Here is a 21,322-nt window from a genome sequence, read left to right as displayed (position 1 = left end):
AAAATATTAATACATATTTTTAAGTTTAGACTGTAATGTTAAAACACTATTGATATATCTGGAAAATTTATATTAATATAATTAAATTTGATAATGCGTTGAGTAATTTTTAAAATTTTGATATTAAACTTGCGACTAAATTGCTCAAAGTTTTTACAAAATTTCTAAAAGGTTTTTCTAAATATCAATAAATAAATATTTAAAAATCATTAAGCCAAAGTTTTCCTCTATAATTTGTTGCGAGTTAATATTGATTGTTGATTTAAATCTATACACAGAAAAAAAGGTTCACTTGAGCCAAGAAAATATTGTTCTTCCTAATTATTTTCTTGAGAGAATAAAAAAATTTTTTTTGACACAAGAAATTTCACTTATTCCAACAAAATTAATTCTCTTGCTTTAAGAAATACGTATCTTGATCCAAGAAAATTTATTTAAGTCAAGAAAATCTTGTTGTTTTGAGAAAATTCAGCCTCTTGCTCCAAAAAATTTAGTTCTTGATAGAAGTAAATTTTCTTGTCTTGAGAAAATTTATCTCTTGCTCCAAAAAATTAAATATAAAGGTAGAAGTAAATTTTCATTAATATTTTTTTGACTAACATGTGAAATGGAAAGATCAAATAATATTTCATCATTTTTATTCATTCAATATGTATAATTGCACCCTAAAATAATATAAAATGGGTATTAAATATTCGAGAGAAAAATTTTCTTTAGGTGAGGAAATTTTTTTCTCAGCTAAAGTAGGTGGCACTGTTTCCCTAAAGTATCTAAAAATCTTGATCAAATATAAAAATTTATTGTATCAAGTATTTATGATAATTTGAATTAAGAAAAAATTACTTCTACCAAGATTAGAATTTCAAGAAAAATTTGTACTTCGGCCAACACAACTTCGGTTTTCCTTCAGTCACCTGAAAATTTTTTTGAGCCACGAATTCTGTTCTTCAGTCAAGAAACTTTTCTTCCAGTGTGAAACAAGTCGGTAAGATCTTGACCCAATGTTACCGTCTATTTTAGTCCAAGTGAAAGAAATTTTCGGGCGAAGTTGTATATTTCTTATTTGAAAAAAAAACCAAGTTCCTTCCCGTGTAAAAAAAAAATCGTCTTAAAATTGTTCGTTTAAGATCTTAAACGTGACACAAACTAAGACTATTTTAAGACTCTTCTAAGACGCCAAAAAAAAAATTCCGAGAGCAGATTTTTGAAAATTTGGTTCTCGAATTTGTTGTGAAAATTAATTTTCAGACATTTTTTAGACGATTTTACGACTTTCTAACCGCAATATTTTTGAGTAACATGTTTTTAAATTGAATTTAAAATTGTTAAAAAATTATTATCTGACAATTTTAAGACTTTTTTAAGACGTTCCGTTTTAATGTTCCGGGGCTCTGTCACTGTTTGCCCATCTTAAAATAGTCTAAATTTTTTTTTAAGAATAATTTAAGATAATTTTAAGACAGTTTAAAGACGCTCCATAATAATTTTCTGGAGCAGTCACGGTAATATCATCTTAAAATAGCCTAAAAATTTTTTAATAATTATTTTGATTTTTTTAAGACTATTTTAAGATTTTTGAAAGACGATTTTAAGATTTTTTTGAGACTATTTTAAGATTTGTCTTAAAATAATTTTTAAATAGTCTTAAAAAAAAATATTAAAAAATGTTTTTTCTATTTTCAGACGACATCACAGTGACAGCTCCGGAAAATTATCATTCAGCGTCGTTAAATTGTCTTAAAATTATCTTAAATTAGTCTTAAAAACAAATTTAGACCATTTTAAGATGAGCTAACAGCGATAGAGCCCCGGAACATTAAAACGAAATGTCTTAAAAAAGTCTTAAAATTGTCAGATAATAATTTTTTAACAATTTTAAATTCAATTTAAAAACATGTTACTCAAAAATATTGCGATTAGAAAGTCGTAAAATCGTCTAAAATATGTCTAAAAATTAATTTTCACAACAAATTCGAGACCAAAATTCTCAAAAATCTACTCTCGGAATTTTTTTTTTAGCGTCTTAAAAGAGTCTTAGTTTGTATCACGTTTAAGATCTTAAACAACGACAATTTTAAGACGATTTTTTTTACACGGGTTGGTTCAAGAATTAATTTCTCAAGTTAAGAGAATTGAATTACTTTAAACAAGAATGACATTTTAAAGAAAAAATTTTTCTTAAATCGTCATTTTTTCTATCAGTGTGTAATTATATCAGATAAGTATTAGTCGTTGATATTTGAATCAGAGATTCCTTTATAATAAAGGAGTCTCATTTGATTCAAATAAATTGTTTTCTCAGTGCATTCATGTAAAAATTGCAATTAATCAATTTACAAGAAATGTTGATTAATTAATTTTGATAGTTTAATTCGTTCTAAAGATTTTCTTCGAAACCTTCTTTGTACTTTTGAAAATTATTAATTTTGAAAGTAAAAAAATAATAATAATAATAAAATATAATTATAGAAACAGTAATAATTAAAAATAATAATGAAATTTAGTTAGGGGTTGAAGACAGAAGTTCAAAGCTCCTTTTTTTACTTTAAATATTTTTTTTTTCTCATAGCAACATCGCGTTTACATAACGAACAAACGTTTCTAGAATACCGGGTAACTACGGAGGTGGAAAGAAAAAATACAAAACATCATATCCGGACCTCGTCCTTGGAGTACGATATGTAGAAAATACATCCACATATTTATATATATATATGGATACATATATGAGAAGTAGAGACCAGCAAGGGTTGAATTTTAATTATTTTCCCTTTGCTAAGTGTAATATTTCAATGCTCTGGCACAAGCTCGGCTCACTCGCCGCCATTTCTGTCAAGTAATGTTATTATAATTATACATATATGCCCAGCTCGGAGCTCGGTCATTTCTTGCCCTCATACTACCTCCATTTTCCATCCTCACTCTTTTAACCTCCCCTTTACTCCCGCTCACTGACGATTCCCGGCCCCAACCTCGGAAAACTCCCAGCGACCCCTTTTCCGCCCTCATCCTCATCCTCTGGTGCAGCAACCCCCTTGGCCTCCTTCGTGGTCGTCACCCGTGGGCTCCGTACTCTTACATACATTACTACTCACGCACCCTCACGCACACTAGCCAGCCATTGTGCAATTAAAATTTTGCAATTATCAAGCGCGTAATGAAATTCATCCCGAATCTTCATAGAACAAATTCTTTTGATTTCTTTGCTTGGATTTTATTTATATTAAATTTTTTTCGAGCTTATTATGTATGTACAAAAAATACGTTCATACTTAATACGTATTTTTGAGTTATTTTAAATAAATCTACGAATTTATTAATCAAACAAACTGTTTTCTCAGTGTAGTCATCTTAGTTGTATACACTGTGGATTTTTCAAGTCTTAAAAAAGTGTTAAACACAATAAAATTTGAAAAAATCAATAGTAAATAATCAACCGAACAAAAACAGTTTCACTGTAAAAAAATCGCGCCAAGTCCACGTTCATAAGACTATTAAGAAAAAAAAAAATTTTTATTTTCTTTACAAAAAGATATAAAATAGAAAAATTAAAAAATCCAAGTAACCGATATGATTGTATATGATTTTCGGAAATTAAAAAATATTTTGTTGTAAATTTAAAAATTAAAAAAAAAATTTTGGAACGTATTTAGTGTGCGTGGTTGCAAAATATTTTACTTTTAATGAAATTCGTAAAATCTATTTACTAGGACTTTAAAAAAATTGAAATACACAATGACGCACACCAAGTACGTTCCAAAATTTTTTTCTATGGAACGTTCCTATGATAAGACAATCCGGAACATCCCCGAAATACTTCTGCAATGTTCTCGAAATAGTTCTGGAACATCCGTGGAACACTTCCGGAACATTTCCGGAAAATCTCCGGCAGATTTATAGAACATCGCTGGAATACTTCCAGAATAAATTAGGAATACTTCCGGAACATCTCCGGTACACTCCTGGAATATTCCCGAAATACTTCTGGAACAAATCGGGAATAGTTACAAAATATATCGGGAATACATCGGGGATATGTTTAAAATATTCCTGGAAAAATCCTCGAATACTTCTGAAACATTTCCGGTAAACGTTTGGATTATGTTCCGGAAGTATTCCTAATTTATTCTCGAAGTATTCCAGCGATGTTTTATAAGTCTGTCGGAGATTTTCCGGAAATGTTCCGGAAGTGTTCCATGAATGATCCAGAACTATTTCGAGAACATTACAAAAGTATTCCGGGGATGTTCCGGATTGTCTTATCATAGGAACGTTCCGTACCAGGAACTATTCCGGAACTTTTCAGGAAACTTTTTTTTTACACGGGTTATTAAGCAATTTGTCATCAGCCGAAAAAGAGTTTACATACACAGAAAAACAGGTTCACTTGAGCCAAGAAAATATTTTTCTTCCTCATCATTTTCTGGAGCGAAAAAAAAATTTTTTTTTGACACAAGAAATTTCACTTATTCCAACAAAATTAATTTTCTTGCTTTAAGAAATACGTATCTTGATCCAAGAAAATTTATTTAAGTCAAGAAAATCTTGTTGTTTTGAGAAAATTCAGCCTCTTGCTCCAAAAAATTTAGTTCTTGATAGAAGTAAATTGTCTTGTCTTGAGAAAATTTCTCTCTTGCTCCAAAAAATTAAATATAAAGATAGAAGTAAATTTTCATTAATATTTTTATTGATTAACATGTCAAGTGGGAAGATCAAATAATATTTCATCATTTTTTTTCATTCAATATGTATAATTGCACGCTAAAATAATATAAAATGGGTATCAAATATTCAAAAGAAATATTTTCTCAAGGTAAGAAAATTTTTTTCTCAGCTGAAGTAAGTCGCGCTGCTTCCCTAAAGTACCTAAAAATCTTGACCAAATATAAAAATTTATTGTATTAAGTATTTATGATAATTTGAATTAAGAAAAAATGACTTCCACCAAGAATAGAATTTCAAGAAAAACTTTTACTTCGGCCAACACAACTTCGGTCTTCCAGACACCCGAAAATTTTCTTGAGCCAAGAATTTTGTTTTCCAGTCAAGAAATTTTTCTTTTTGTGTACCTAAAAATTCAAAAATCTCAATTTTTTTAAATTTATTAATTGCAATGATTTCAAATTTTAATCATATCAAAGTTTAACGTATTATTAGAATCTAATTCTAAGAGGATGAAGCTTTTTTTCAATTTTTTACAATCAAGTTTATATCAGTAAAAAATTTTAACTAAATGATTATTTAAATAATTAATGATATTAATGATTAAAAATGTGATTTCAAAGAAAATAAAAATGAACAATAATTTGACATTATTATAGACAAATATGTCAAAAATAAATGAATACTAAAACGATGAAATATATATGTGGTCATAGAATTTTGAAAGAAGACATTGCAGAATAAGGTGGAAAGATATAAAAGAAGAAGAAGAAACATGAATGCTATCGTCACGCTAATTTATAGCACCCAAGTGTTCCATTATACGAATATTTATCCGTACCGGGTTTAATCTAAACTTCGAGAGTCCCTGTGTCTTCGTAACGGGAGATCTTGCCGCAGCTTTCTCACTACCCTATATACACACATATATATAAATATAGTTTAGCATTTTCACCAACTACGAGTACCTTCACCTACAACCGTCTTGTGCGCTTTAACGACGTATTGTCCTGGCGACTTATCAAAACAATTCGTTAAACTCAACAAACTCACGCCGCGAAAACATTTTCACCGTTCGCCCTTGATTAAACCTACACACCGTGATTTTATAGATACCATTGTAAACTTACTTTTTAGATGTTAAGATTATTTCAGTTTCTTGGTAGTTTTGAGGAAAATTTTAGAATGCACCAAACTAGTTTATAAATTTAAATATTTATCAAAGAACAGATTGAACATTTGAAAAAAAAATAATTATTCATTTTTAACTTAAATTTATAAGAAATTAATCTCATTTAAAATTTATATAGTAGTATTTCTAACACGAGCCAAAAAAAAATTAATTAAAATTAAACAAAACAATATTAAGCTACAATTATCATTTCTCAGCTTTCCAAAAGTCGGGTGAGAAAATTAAAATATGAATTAAATTAAAAATTGTCATAAAATTATATGGGGTCAGTTTAACCAGCAGTCCACGACGCTACAAATTTAAATTGAAAAAATTATCTTAACAATAAATTTATTTTTCTATACAGAAAGGAAAATTTCTTGACTGAAGAACAAAATTCTTGGCTCAAGAAAATTTTCAGGTGCCTGAAAGACCGAAGTTGTGTTGGCCGAAGTAAAATTTTTTCTTTAAATTCTATTCTTAGGGGAAGACATTTTTTCTTAATTCAAATTATCATAAATATTTGATACAATAAATTTTTATATTTGATCAAGATTTTTAGATACTTTAGGGAAGCAGCACCACGTACTTTAACTGAGAAAAAAATTTTCTCATCTTGAGAGAATTTTTCGGTATCAGGCGTTTTCATCCTCGGACAAAATATCCCCGACAAAATATCCCCGGACAAAATATCCTCGAGACAAAATATCCTCGAGACAAAATATCCTCAGACAAAATATCCTCGTGACAAAATATCCTCGTGACAAAATATCCTCGTGACAAAATATCCTCGTGCCAAAATATCCCCAATAAAATATCCCCGGACAAAATATCCCAATAAAAAATATCTCCGACACGATTATTCGCGTTTGTGTTAGTTTATTATCGAATAAATACACACAAAAATCATGTTAAAAGAGCGCAACACGATTACCCGCGTTTGTGTTAGTTTATTATCGAATAAATACACACAAAAATCATGTTAAAAGAGCGCAACACGATTACCCGCGTTTGTGTTAGTTTATTATTTAACTTGTTTTTTATTTCTTTTAATTAAATCCTCCATCTTTTTTGTCATACAATCATATGTTAGTTCCCGATAATTCGTATTTTATTAGGGATATTTTGTCGGGGATATTGTGTCACGGGGATATTTTGTCGCGAGGATATTTTGTCACGAGGATATTTTGTCTGAGGATATTTTGTCTCGAGGATATTTTGTCCGGGGATATTTTGTCGAGGATATTTTGTCGGGGATATTTTGTCCGAGGATGAAAACGCATGGAACCAATTTTTCTCTTGAATATTTGATACCCATTTTTTATTATTTTAGCGTGCAATTATAAATATTGAATGAAAAAAAATGATTCAATATTATTTGATCTTCTCATTAGACATGTTAATCAATAAAAATATTAATGAAAATTTACTTCTATCTTTATATTTAATTTTTTGAAGCAAGAGAGAAATTTTCGCCAGACAAGAAAATTTACTTTTATCAAGAACTAAATTTTTTGGAGCAAGAGGCTGAATTTTCTCATATCAAGAAGATTTTCTTGATTTAAATAAATTTTCTTGGATCAAGATACGTATTTCTTAAAGCAAGAGAATTAATTTTGTTAAAATAAGTGAAATTTCTTGTCAAAAAAAATTTTTTTTTCGCTCAAGAAAATAATTAGGGAGAAAAATATTTTCTTTGCTCAAGTAAACCTTTTTTTCTGTGTAAATTATAAGAAATTAATCTTATTTAAAATTTAATTTTAAAGCTCATTTAAATTTGTATTTTTTCAATACAAATCGAACGCCCTTTTGTTCTGATGTGTGACAAAAAATTTTTGCAATTGCTAGCCAAAAAAAAAATTAATTATAATTATATAAAACAATATGAAGTTGCAATTGTCATTTCTTAGCTTTCTATGAGTCAGATGAGAAGATTAAAAAATAAATTAGATTTAAAAAATTCACAGAATATATAAATAAGATCTCTTTTTATGTAAAAATTGCAATTAATAAATTTACAAAAATTGATCGGATAATTTTGAAAGTTTAATTCGTTCTAAAGATATTTTTTTTGAAACCTTCTTTTGAAAATTACTAATTTTAAAAGTAATAAAAAATACTAATAATAATAATAAACGAACAAATTTAGCATATTTTCAATCTACTAACTTTCACTTAAGTATCGCGCTAATCTCAAAGACGTCTCGCTTACTCCATCCTATCAAAACTCGGGAAAGTATCGGGCAAGTTTGTTGATCCCTCTCTATAAAGCACGAGTTTCGGTTATGCCGTTATTTTCTTGCCACCCCATCATTCCGATGCTCCTTTGCATATTAACAATATCGTTCGAACGAACCGAGACATAACGGAAGAACCGAGAACAGAGAGAACAACGGCTTATTCTCATAGCAAAATAAAAAAAATAATAATAAAGAATAAAGTCTTAGCGGTTTTACGGATAAAAAATTATTAAGGTCTTGACTCATCCCCGATTCCCCTTTCACTTTTCGTCTTCACTAACCCCACACTTTTAACTTGGTACCCCACCTCTTTTCTTCAATCCGCATCCTTATTCCACCCCAATGGCTCTGCTCAGACTATTTTTTTTTTACGATACTGCCAATTACACGCCCGTTTGAATTCACTATTCCCGAGCCAACAAAATATCCGATATAAATTTTTATCTCAACCACCACCACCACCACCACCAGTATCCACCAGGCTTTACCGCCTTCTCTAAGTCCATAAATAATTTTCGCCGTTTTTTCATCCCTTAATGACTTTCAAGCAATTTATTATGGTCATTGATTAAAATTATTTTTCTTTCCCTTTTTAATTCTTATTTTAATAAATTTCGTAAGCTTCCTCTTTCACGAGATTCGTTCGTTTTAATTTTTAGGGCACGGTAATTAATGTGTTGGTTTAAGGATTGATTTTTTTTATTCACGAGATGACTTTAGAATTTTTTATCAAGGAAATCCCGGTATGAGTTATGGATAATTTTTATAAATCCAAGAGCTTTTCTTTTTTTCATTTTTATGAATTTCTAATCAAAATTATTTTGAAGAAAGAAATTTTTATCGTCTATAAAAAAGAACAATTTTATCCATAAAAAAGTGTATTAACAATTTTAATGCATACGAGATATTTTAATAGTACGTATTTATGGTTTCCGAGTCCCATTAATTCGTTATTAAATTTTTAGGTGAGTCATAAGACGTAATGTGCATATCGACACGGCAATATACATAATATATTTTATTTATTCATTCTAGACAAATATCTGCTATTTTTTTTTTTTTTTTTGATAATTTAGTTTATTTTTAAGTTAAGAATAATTTTTTTATCGTGTTTCAAATCAATATTGTCAACTTTTTCAACTTCCCGCTAAGAAAATCGAAGATTTTCAAAAATCGGAAACTTATTGTTTTCACCCCGTTTTGCAAAAATCGAATTTTCATCAGATCTCGACGTTTGTAGGTCATAGAAAGCTTCCCTGACTACCTCTGCGATGTTGTCACTATGTCTGTATGTATGTATATATGTGTGTAAGTATGTGAACCGCTTATAACTTCTGAACGACTAAACCGATCGGAACCTACTAAACGGCGTTTTAAAGAGTTCTCTCAAACTTAGATTTTCTGTGAATTTGAACCGATTCGGATCGATAGATTTTGAGAAATTTCAAAAAAACTAAGAAAAAAATTTTTTTTAAAGGTCGTTTTTTGGAATAACTTTTAAATGACTCTATGGATCAATTTCACAATCTAATCAGCTCTTGAAACGTGAATGTGGAACGCTTCACGTAATAATTACCGTAACTCCTATTCTTTCCCGCTTCACAGCATTATTTATATTTATAAAAATGCTTACCGTAAGATGGACGGTGTGGCTTAATGTGTATATAGAATAAGCGCAAGGAAATTTAGTATAGACCGGATAGCTCAAATGGTAGAGTAGCCGACATGTCTTCGAAGGTTCTGGGTTCGAATCCCAGTCCGAGCTATCTAATAATTTTTTCTCGCATATTCTATAAACTCACATTAAGATGATCCTCTCCACATTCCTTTCTCAATCCTTTCCTACCAATATCCCGTTACGTGAATGTGGAACGCTTCACGTAATAATTACCGTAACTCCTATTCTTTCCCGCTTCACAGCATTATTTATATATATGGGCCATTCCATGTCAAATCGACCAATAGTTGGAATCGACCCCTTTCGATTTGGATGAATTTTGGTCAGAAGTTTTCTTTTATCATAAAACGAAGTTCTGCCTAAGGAAAAAAAATAAAAAAATTTTTTTCGAAAGATATGCAAATTCAAAATTTCGCGATTTTTCCAGTTTTTCAATTTTGTTTTTGCAATATCTCGAATGCTATTACAGATACAGGAATTGTCTTTCGTTTGTTTAAAAGGGGACACTTGTGACTATTGAAAAAAAAATATTTTGGAAAAAAATTTTGAAAAATGCCAAATTTGTCAAATTTTGAATTTTTGAAAATCGTCAAAAATGAAGACCACCATTAAAATTTTGGCTCAATTTTTTTTGTATGATACCTTGTTATGATCTTAATAGATCCTGAAATTTTTGAATAGGGGTTTTTTTTTCAAAAATATGAATTTTTTAATTTCAAAAAAAAATTTTTGAATTTCAGAAAAAATTTTTTTTTTGTTTTTTGCAACTTCTATATAAGTTAAAGTTATGCAGATACATAATATTGTAATTTTGAGTATTTAGAAATCAAATGCACGACGTGAAAATATTAAATAATAAATTAATTTCAACTTTTTTTTATTTTTTGGACATAATCTTGCATCCTTAAAATAAGTCATCCTTAACGCATGATAGAATTCGTTAATTGTCCTTTATTTACTTCATTTAAAGTTGTTGATGCCACTTGTCTTATTAACATGGGAATAATTTGTAATTTGAGATTGAGAACTATGATTGTGCAGAAATTCGTAAGTAAATAAGTATTCGAAAGAACGAAAAAAATTGATATTCTCATGAAATCATTTCTAATTTTTATAGAAAATTAATATCTGTTTGAGTTATTTGAGGTTAAAAACTGTAATTGAAGTGAAGAAACGGACAAAATATATCATGCGTTAAGAAAATAAAAAATTATATCATGCGTTAAGCCTGACTTTTAGATTATGTCTAAAAAATGAATAAAAGTTGAAATTAATTTATTATTTAATATTTTCACGTCGTGCATTTGATTTCTAAATACTCAAAATTACAATATTATGTATCTGCATAACTTTAACTTGTATAGAAGTTGCAAAAAACAAAAAAAATTTTTTTTTGAAATTAAAAAATTCATATTTTTGAAAAAAAAAACCCCTATCCAAAAATTTCAGGATCTTTTAAGATCATAACAAGGTATCATACAAAAAAAATTGAGCCAAAATTTTAATGGTGGTCTTCATTTTTGACGATTTTCAAAAATTCAAAATTTGACAAATTTGGCATTTTTCAAAATTTTTTTCCAAAATATTTTTTTTTCAATAGTCACAAGTTTCCCCTTTTAAACAAACGAAAGACAATTCCTGTATCTATAATAGCATTCGAGATATTGCAAAAACAAAATTGAAAAACTGGAAAAATCGCGAAATTTTGAATTTGCATATCTTTTGAAAAAAATTTTTTTATTTTTTTTCCTTTGGCAGAACTTCGTTTTATGATAAAAGAAAACTTCTGACCAAAATTCATCCAAATCGAAAGGGGTCGATTCCAACTATTGGTCGATTTGACATAGAATGACCCATATATTATATTTATGACGGATTAGATACGGCAAACATACCTCCATATATACCTTGAAAAACCACGTTGATTCCCGCAAATCCGGTCGATTCGTTCGAGAGATGTCGTGAACGAAAGAAAACCCAAAGAAGTGTTTTTTTCACACAACCCGACTAGAAATGACTTGGGGATTTCCCTGGGTATACATCTGGACTGTATTGGGTCCCGAGAGGGCACACCCACAGGGGGAATTCCTATAAGGGCCCAATGAGACCCCAATGGGGAATTCCTAACGTAAAAATGATAAATTTTATTCGGTTTTTCCCAATAGAGTTCTGTGTGGGGCCTGAGAGGGAATTCCCACCGCAAAAATGTTAAGTTTTATTCGGTTTTTTCCGATGGGGTTTTGTGTGGGGCCTAAGAGGGAATTCCGAACGTAAAAATGTTAAGTTTTATTCGGTTTTTCCTAATGGGGTTTTGTGTGGGGCCTAAAAGGGAATTCCCAACGTAAAAATGATAAGTTTTATTCGGTTTTTCCCAATATGGTTCTGCAAGGGGGTTAATTGGAAATTCCCATCGTTAGAATAACACGTCATTTTTTTTTTAATTATGCCGTGTGCGACCACAATGAGAAATCTCAACGAAAAACAACACTTGAATGAAATCAAAATTTAATACAATCGAACGATGAAAGTTTTGTAATTTTTTTTTTTTATTTATTATTATTTAGAGTGGGTTTTAACTAATTTTATCAGTTTATTTTTAATTATATTATATTATTTTATTATATTATATTTTATTTTATTATATTATATTATATTTTATTATATAATATTATATTTTATTATATAATATTATATTTTATTATATTATATTATATTTTATTACATATATTATATTATTTTATTTTATTATATTATTTTAATTATATTATATTATTTTTTTTTTTTTTTTTTTTTTTATTGTTTCCAGATGTACAGTTATTTTAATAACTCTGTTACATTTTACAATTGTTTATATCCTCAACCTGTATTTCCTGCTTTATTATCGAATTTCCTGCTTTTATTTTTGCGGCTGTGGTCCGACTTGTGCTTTCTGTACCGTATTTACCCTGCACCTTGCCTCTCAGGCTGTTGGAACAGAATCATGGGGAAACCACAGAGAAAACCCATGATAGTACAGTCGGAGCTGGGCTAAGTCTACAGTGATTGATAAGAAACTCTTCTTTATCGACCACTGAAGCATTAGGCCCTTCTCCTAGTGTACAGAGATCCCTCGCGCTAGCCAACGCTGACTAGAGCGGTCACTCATTCAAGTTGTTGCTTAAAATGGGTGATCGCTCAAGTCAGACGTGTGCCGCCCGGCTATCTCTGCCACGTTCAGAGGCTGGCAACGTAACGCACATATTTTTATCTATAATCACTGAAAAATATTGGTGCGTGCCGGGATCGAACCCGGGTCCCACTCTTTCGAAAAGCGGGCACCGAGCCGACTAGGCTATTGCCAACCTTTAAATTATATTATATTATATTTAATATAATATAATATAAGTTTATATTTAATTATAAAATTTATTTTTAGTATCTCATTTGAAAAAAAAATTCCTGCGATTGCGCATGCGTAGATGAGTGTTAGTGTCGCGTGGTAGTGTCGCGAAGCTCAAGAGAATTATTTTCTTAATATCACGTCAGTTAACCTGTTACATGTCAGTGAACCTATAAAATTTATAATTAATGCATTGAATGATTTATTATAACTGATGATAATTAATATTTTCAAACTTTATACTCTGTATCATTATAGTTTTATTTGTGTGATTTGTTTTTGACATTATTAAAAAATTTTGAATGCTAATAAGTTCAATAGAACTCGTGAACTCGCACGTTTAAGAAAAAGTAGATGTCGACAATCATTTCAAGAAGTTGTTAATACTTCAGCATCTGATGAATCCACAGAAACCTTACAGGTGACTGTTGATTTAGAAGAACCTGCAACAGAACCTAATAATGAACTTAATAACACTTTTTTAAATGACGAATTTGAAAGTTTAGTTCAAAATATTGCAAATTTTAACGTACTTTTTGCGGAAGTGAGCGACATTAAAGAAAAGTTTAAAAAAAAAATGTTCCTGCGATGGTGACAGATATGCTGATTCTGATAAGAACAGTAACAATGATGAAAGTCATGAACACAATGAAAACAATGAACTTCAGAATGCTCGCGAAAAAATAATAAAATTTGATTTTTCAATAGACATCAAAGAAGTTTTTGAAGACTTCAATAAACGGCTTAATGATCCTCAAAAGCCCCAGCCTCGTAAACTCCTGGTAAGTAAATTTGATTTTAATTATTATTTAATATGAATTATAAATATATTTAAAGTAACTGTTATTAATATCTTGGTAGTCTACAATTAATATTCATAATGCTTTTTAGATTACACGTATCAGACAACTGATAAATGAAAAGGATACCTTAAATAAAAATATGTCAACAATTATAAAAGCTTACATTACACGAAATGTAGCTACGTTGTACGTTCCATCTAAAAAAACTAATAAGGCTAACCAAAATAAACCGATATTTAAAATGACTGCTTTTTACAGTTGCATTGAAGGTAAATTTTTTTTTTATTGTGAATAAGTCAATGATAAAAGTTTTATTTTTCATGAATACTATTTATATTTTATCATAATTTATAGATGCAATGCGACAAGTATTGAAGGGTAAATTAGGTAATGATTTAAGTGATAAAGAAATTTTGGATGCTATGGCTTCATCGCTTCGCAATTCGCGAGACTGGGATGGTCACCGCTTGTTGAGGACACTAAAACCCAATCCAACTACTGCTGAGTGAACTATTTCAATATTTACCTACTTTTTTATTGATACTTACTTTTTTATTGATACCTACTTTTTTATTGATAATGATTTTATAAAAACCAACTACAGTGAGTTAAAAATAACAATAAATAGTTTTATTATGATATTTGAATGCACTAAATAATTAAAAATAAAAAATAATTACTAACAATTTTTTTTTTAGTTATTAATTTATCAGCCGCAATTTTCTCGTGTCAAAAATTTTTATCTTAGGGTTCGAGCTGGGATACTGTTCATGGGGCCACTTTAGAATTTCCCTATTGAGGTCAGGGCTGGGGTGCATTAAGGGGATATCATTGGGATTTCCTCATCGGGGCACAAATAGGATTACCCAATATGGGCCGCATAAGACTTAGCGTGGCATCCCTATGTGGGTACCCTATAGGGCAAACCAATGAGGGCCCAATAGGTCTCACATAAAAATTTCTAGTCGGGAACTTCGATATTTCTTTTCGGATCGTTTTTGATGAGATAGAATAATTTTTAGAGCTCAAAAAACCGCGTCAATCGCCTCCAAGAACGTAAATATCGGTTGATTGGTTCGAGAGATATCCTCGACGAAATATTTGGAAACAAGTGTTTTCTTAACATAACTCCGACATTTTTTGGAATAACTTTTAAATGGCTTTACCGGTCAATTTCAAAAACTAATCAGCTATTAACATAAAAAAATTACGTCGATTGCCGTCAAGCCGGTAAAAATCGGTCAATTCGTTCAAGAGATATCGTGAACGAAAGAAAACCTAAAAAAGTATTTTTTCGGAATTACTCCGAATTTCCTTGTTTTATCAATTAAAACTTAAAGATCCTCGATGAGGCTGAAACAACTGCGTCGAATGCTGCCAACCGCATGAGAATCGGTTGATTCATTCAAAAGTTATTGCGGTTTGAAAATTCAAAAAATATTGTTCTATAAAACTTCTATCAGACTTTTGAGTTCGAAGAGCTCAATATATATTTTTCAAGCTTGAAACCTCAAAAGTTGATAAATTTGAACCTTTACGGTGATGAAAACTTTGACTCGAATGAAGACTAACTACGACCTTTAATTTTTCATTCATGATCATCACCTGCGCAGAATAATAAAAGAGCTTTTTAATATTAAAATTAACTTGTGTATCTGTAAATATAACATGATAAAATAAAGCGGTTATGCTGCCGCAGAAATAAGCACACAAACCGGTTCATTAGAGACATTTGAGTTTCTGACATTAAGGACGTAGCTAGACATTGGGGGGAGTGGGAACGGGGGCGGAGGGTTAAGGGAGCTTCTGAGGGAGAGGCACGAAAGTGAACGAGAGGTTTCGACAGAAAGGTATACGGCGGGGTAGGTTTTAGAGAATTCAAGATATAAAGCACGACAGCCTGAAAGAGTGAGATGATATCGCAAAGGGGTTGACAGGATTTTAAAGTAGAGGGTGGCTGGGTGGGGGCGTGGGTAAGGTGAAAGAGGTTACGCTGTGACCGTGGAATGAAGCAAGTACAGTAGCAGGGCGAAACGCGGCACGGTAGACAAAATCAACAACGAGTAACGAGAACTCGGTGATATTAATCCACTCGACGAGTTTTCAAACTTTGTACAAAGCCAGTGATACTGATGTCGTTGACGACATCGTCGTCGTCGTCATTGCATGAGTTGAGCATACGCTTTTACGTTTGCACACGCTTATTTACTATTAAACCATGATCAATATTTTGCGATGCTCATAAAAAGTTCCTCATAGAAAATATCTTCCAGAGGCGGAGCTTACTTGAAAGGGATTTCTATCAACTCTTATGTTTTATTATTAAAGGTTCATCCGATATTTTATTTTTATTTTTTTTTTACTAGTTTTGTTAGTATTTAATTAGTGAAATTACATAAAAAATATAAAATGGTTTTTTAAGGACAAAATAACAATTTTGTAACCTTTAATCTGCTCATTATGTTGTCAGAATTATACAGTGAAAAATTTTGCGCCATTGCGTCAAAAAATTTCATGTTAAATATTTAACACTTTTTTGTGTTTGTAGCTCTTAAAGCTCAAAATACAACTTCGAGCTCGAAAATCTAGTTACTATCTTGGAAAAATGTTTTTGAGAAAATTTAGCTAATAAAATAACTAATTATTGAACCATTAAAAAATTTGTTGTCATCCTGACATAACAATATTATTATTTCAAAAATCGATTTGTTCATTCAACTGAAAAATTTTTTTGAACTAAAGGATTCTTTTATAACAAAAAACTGTTTTGTTATAACTTATATACAACTTATAACACCTAAAAATAATTTAGCTACCGTTACTCTGCTCATTTTGTTGTAGTAACAAAATAATTTTGTTGCTGTAACAAAGTGATATTGTTATCACAAATAGTTGTAAAATTTTGAGCTTTTCTCCAAAATTATCGTTAAAGTAATAATTTACAATTTTGTTTATTATTGCAACAAAAAATCCTAAATATGGTTAACTCTGCAAGCTATCCCTGAAATTTCCTGTTATATTAGTTCAAAACGCTCAAAAACTTTACTATTACAAAGTTAGTAGCTCTTGAAGCTCAAAATACAACTTCGAGCTTAAAAATCTAGATACTGTCTTGGAAAAATACTTTTGAGAAAATTTAGCTAACAAAATAATTAGTTATTTGTCGAAAATAATTTCGCTATTTCAACAACATTTGTTACACCAACTGACTGGTTTATGTTGAACCACCAAAAATTTGTTGTTATCCTGACATAACAATCTTGTTATTTCAAAAAATCGTTTTGTTCATCCGACTAAAATATTTTGTTGAACTAAACGATTTTTTCATAATAAAATTGTTTTTTTATAACTTACATACAACTTATAACACCTAAAAATAATTTAGCTACCATTACTCTGCTCATTTTGTTGTAGTAACAAAATAATTTTGTTGCTGTAACAAAGTGATATTGTTATCACAAATAGTTGTAAAATTTTGAGCTTTTCTCCAAAATTGTCGTTAAAGTAATAATTTACAATTTTGTTCATTATTGCAATAAAAAATCCTGGATATGGTTAACTCTGCAAGCTATCCTTGGAATTTCCTGTTGTATTAAAGTTAAAAACGCTCAAAAACTTTTCTATTACAAAGTTAGTAGCTCTTGAAGCTCAAAATACAACTTCGAGCTCAAAAATCTAGTTACTGTCTTGGAAAAATGTTTTTGAGAAAATTTAGTTAACAAAATAATTTTAGATTTTATATTAATCTTTATTCTACAAATTTTTTTCTATAAAGTATTGTAAAATTAAAAATATTATTGCACATTTGAATGTATTTTTGATAAAAAATTGAAAAATTTTGTGATAAATAATTTTAATTTATTATTTTTCATCCGAATATTCATCTATCGACCCTTTTAGTTCTAACCCTTTGGAAAATATCTCGAACATTTATAAATAAAGCATATAATAGTAGAGTCTGATGTCAAGATGGTGAGATGTTTGGAGGGATTTCTATACATCGAGTAAAATGAGGGTGGCAGCCGATCCCTGCATTGATTTTGCAATGTAAAACATTTCAGGATAAGAGGCAAACTCAACGCTTAAAAGTAGGATGTTAAAGGGAATGAGAGTCATTGGAAAAGATGTTTAAGGTTGGGTTACAAAAAAGTATGAATACATACATATAAAAATGGGACATTTCTTTCACTCTGCCTTTTACTATTTTTTCTGGTTGCTCTGTGTAGAAAGAACGAAGGATATTGATGGTTACGGGGATTTGATAGCATATTGCTCACGTCTGGAAATACTTGATCGTTTTGTGATGTCTCTGCTTTCCGATCCCACTTGGGGACGCTTCCGTAACTGCTGGAGGGTTATATTTATTTTTTTGTTTTCAAGTGTCCTTGTGGTATCTTTAAATGATCTCGATATGTAGATAAAAATATACTTTGTTACCAAGAAAGTAATTGAGCGTTTCATTTTTTAGCTAACAAATTGCAATGGCAGATTTAATTATTTATTTGCAATTTTTTTATTATGAAAAGTAAAAGTGCACTTTATCGTAACATTTTTAGACCTTATAATGAGTGAAAAAATGTCTTTTGAAATGAGTAATTAGTTGAAAATTTTAAACAATTTTATTTCTCAGCTAAAAAAAATCAAAATTTTTTTCACATTAACTCTTTTGTTGAAAAGAGTTTTTTTAATTTGGAAAAAAAAAAAAACAATTTTAGATCGACAACTTGCGAATTGTTATTAAAAAATTTTTTTTTTCATCAAAAAGTTACTGAGAAAAATTTTTATTTTTTTAACTAAGAAATAAAATTTTTTAAAAATTAATTTTTTATTATAAAATTGCTTTTTTGTTTCAAAAGACATTTTTTTGCTCAGTGTATCAACTAAGTCTTTATTTTTTCATAAAAAAAATTTTTTTTTACTTTTTTTCACATTTTTATCAATAACGGAAAGTTAAAAAAATGACAAAAATTAAGAATAATTTATCAATTCGAATAAATGACAAAATAAATTTTATTGCCTGTTTTTTATTGGTAACATAAAAAAATAATATGAAATAGATGTCGTATTAGATCCTGCCAAAGGCTATTTCCGATAAATTTGTGTCATTTGAATATCGTCGACCAAAATAGCAAGATTCAAATCTTTATTTCCTCGATACACGAGGGTTGTTCCACTTACAAAAAAAAAGCAGAAAAAAAACTTATAAAAGCACATATAGATTTCTTTCAAGTGTGTGAAAAAATTTGTTAATGATAAGTAAAGTAAAATAGAAAAAATTTTCATGCATAATGAGTAACTGGAACGAAATTAAATAACATAGAAAGGAAAAAAAGGAAAAATAATAAAATAAAATTTTATTATTATAAGTAAATTACATTATTATCAAAGGAAATCATTTTCAGTGGATGCTTGAGGCGTATGTCCTTTTCGTACATTTAGCGTTCCTTTGATCCACTTTTACACGTACATAAAGTCCGCACTATGAGTATATGTTCACAATATGTATTTATTATTATTATAGTATTTTATTCTTTTACTTCAACCAAAAAATATATGTAACAAAGTTTTATCATTTTTATCTTGAGGACTATGTCCCAACTGTCACACTAAAAGAGAATTCCCGGGAATTATGCGGTTACTTTGCATGCGAATGTTAACAATTAAATTTACTTCATTAAAATTTTCTTTTGTTAATTTACTTACAGCGTATTACAATAAAATCAAGCACTCGATGGTCAATGTGAAAATAATTAAAAAAAAATTCCTTTAATTTCCTTTTCGTGTATAATTTTTCAGTAATTTTCAAAACAAAAAATTTCTTCAAAATTTTTTACTTCAGATCAAATTAATTCTTTAATTAATGGGTTTTTTTTTTGAGTCAAAAATTTTTTTTGAACATAAAAAAGCTATTTTATTAATTAAAAACTAACAAAATACTTTTTTCTTTATTATAATTACTTCGTACTTTTCTTTTTAAAATAAAGTCACACAGTAAAAAAATTTTCGTAAAATTTAACATAAAATTTTGTGTAGATGATTTTTTTACACAAAATTTATGTTAATTCTACACATACTGTTTGTATTGATGAAATCAACATAATTCTGTGTTAAAAGTAACACAAAAATATGTTAAAACTTTCATTGGCTGATTCTCGGATTTCTACACACTTAAATGTTATCCATAACACAAATAAAGTGTTGATTGTAACTTTTTCTTTGTGTTACTCAGATCAGCTGTCAAATATGTGAGTTTTACTAATAATTTAAATATATATATATTTTGTGATTAAAAAAAATACATGAGCAATTGAAAATAATAAATTAAAGGAAAAATGCACATGTAGAAAATTAAAAAAACTGTAAGTTTATTTTCTAATAATTTATTAATTTCAATTATTTATTTTTTTGTCTAATTCAAAAAAATAAATGAAAATTAAGTTAGCCGACATCTGAAAATTTTTACAATTTTTTTTAATGAAAAAATTATTACAAAAAAATTAAAAAAAAAAATTTCACTTGTAGAAAATTTGAAGAATTATTCGTGTAATTTTTTTTAAGTATTTTTTAACTTGTAAATAATTTGTCAAAAAAAATCAACATGTCTGCTAGATTCATAATCATAAAATTTATAATTTTTCTTATTTTATTTATTTCCTCATAATTTAAAATTTATTCTGTCTTCTAGATTCACACTAGAAAGGACATTAACCTTGTAATGAATTTTAAGGTTACAATTCTGTTATCGGATGTTTTAATATAAATTACCCTTTATTTACTTAGTTTTTAATTGCTATACACTACAATTGTATATTTATTAGCTGCATTTAAGTATTTTACGTAATGACACAAATCAAAATCCACCAAATTAAAATGACGTTGAGGCTATCACATTTACATGTCTATCTTGTGTGGCATACGTGACTATATATGAAGAATTCTTTAACATAAATTTTGTGTTGGTTGGTCAGTCACATTAAAAAGTGTAGTTTTACTTTGAATTAACACTTGAGTGTGTTAAAAATGGATGGATTGATCAATACAAACCGTTTGTGTAGAATTAACATAAATTTTATGTAAAAACATCTACACAAAATTTTATGTTAAATTTTACGAAAATTTTTTACTGTGCACAGGAAACAGCCAATCAATAAAGCGTAGTGAAAAAAGTAAAGTATAATTTCGGCTATATCAAAAGTTAAGCACACGAAGTGCATTTGGCCATCAAATAACATTGGCGTCGCCTATAACCGGCTGATGCCCAGTCATAAACTTGGCTTGACCCAATCCCTTTTCTCTCTTTCTTTCTATTTAACTTGTTCTTTACTAGAGCTCTACCCTACACCACTATCCTCAGACTCTTACTTCTTATACTTTTATATGAAAGCTTCC

General features: G+C 29.1%; 1 long non-coding RNA gene across 1 annotated transcript; it reads left to right on the top strand.

The window, feature by feature from the left end:
* Positions 1-13,637: 13,637 nt before the first annotated feature.
* On the top strand, positions 13,638-14,536 carry LOC123271478. The gene is made up of 3 exons (XR_006510883.1): positions 13,638-13,912; positions 14,022-14,202; positions 14,288-14,536. It is a non-coding gene; the product is annotated as an uncharacterized LOC123271478 (long non-coding RNA).
* The last annotated feature ends 6,786 nt before the right edge of the window (positions 14,537-21,322 follow it).

The sequence above is a fragment of the Cotesia glomerata genome, linkage group LG9, assembly GCF_020080835.1.
Source record: "Cotesia glomerata isolate CgM1 linkage group LG9, MPM_Cglom_v2.3, whole genome shotgun sequence".
NCBI classification, from domain to species: domain Eukaryota; kingdom Metazoa; phylum Arthropoda; class Insecta; order Hymenoptera; family Braconidae; genus Cotesia; species Cotesia glomerata.
The sequence above is the reverse complement of the archived record's forward strand: the minus strand, read 5'-3'. Positions and strand labels throughout refer to the sequence as shown.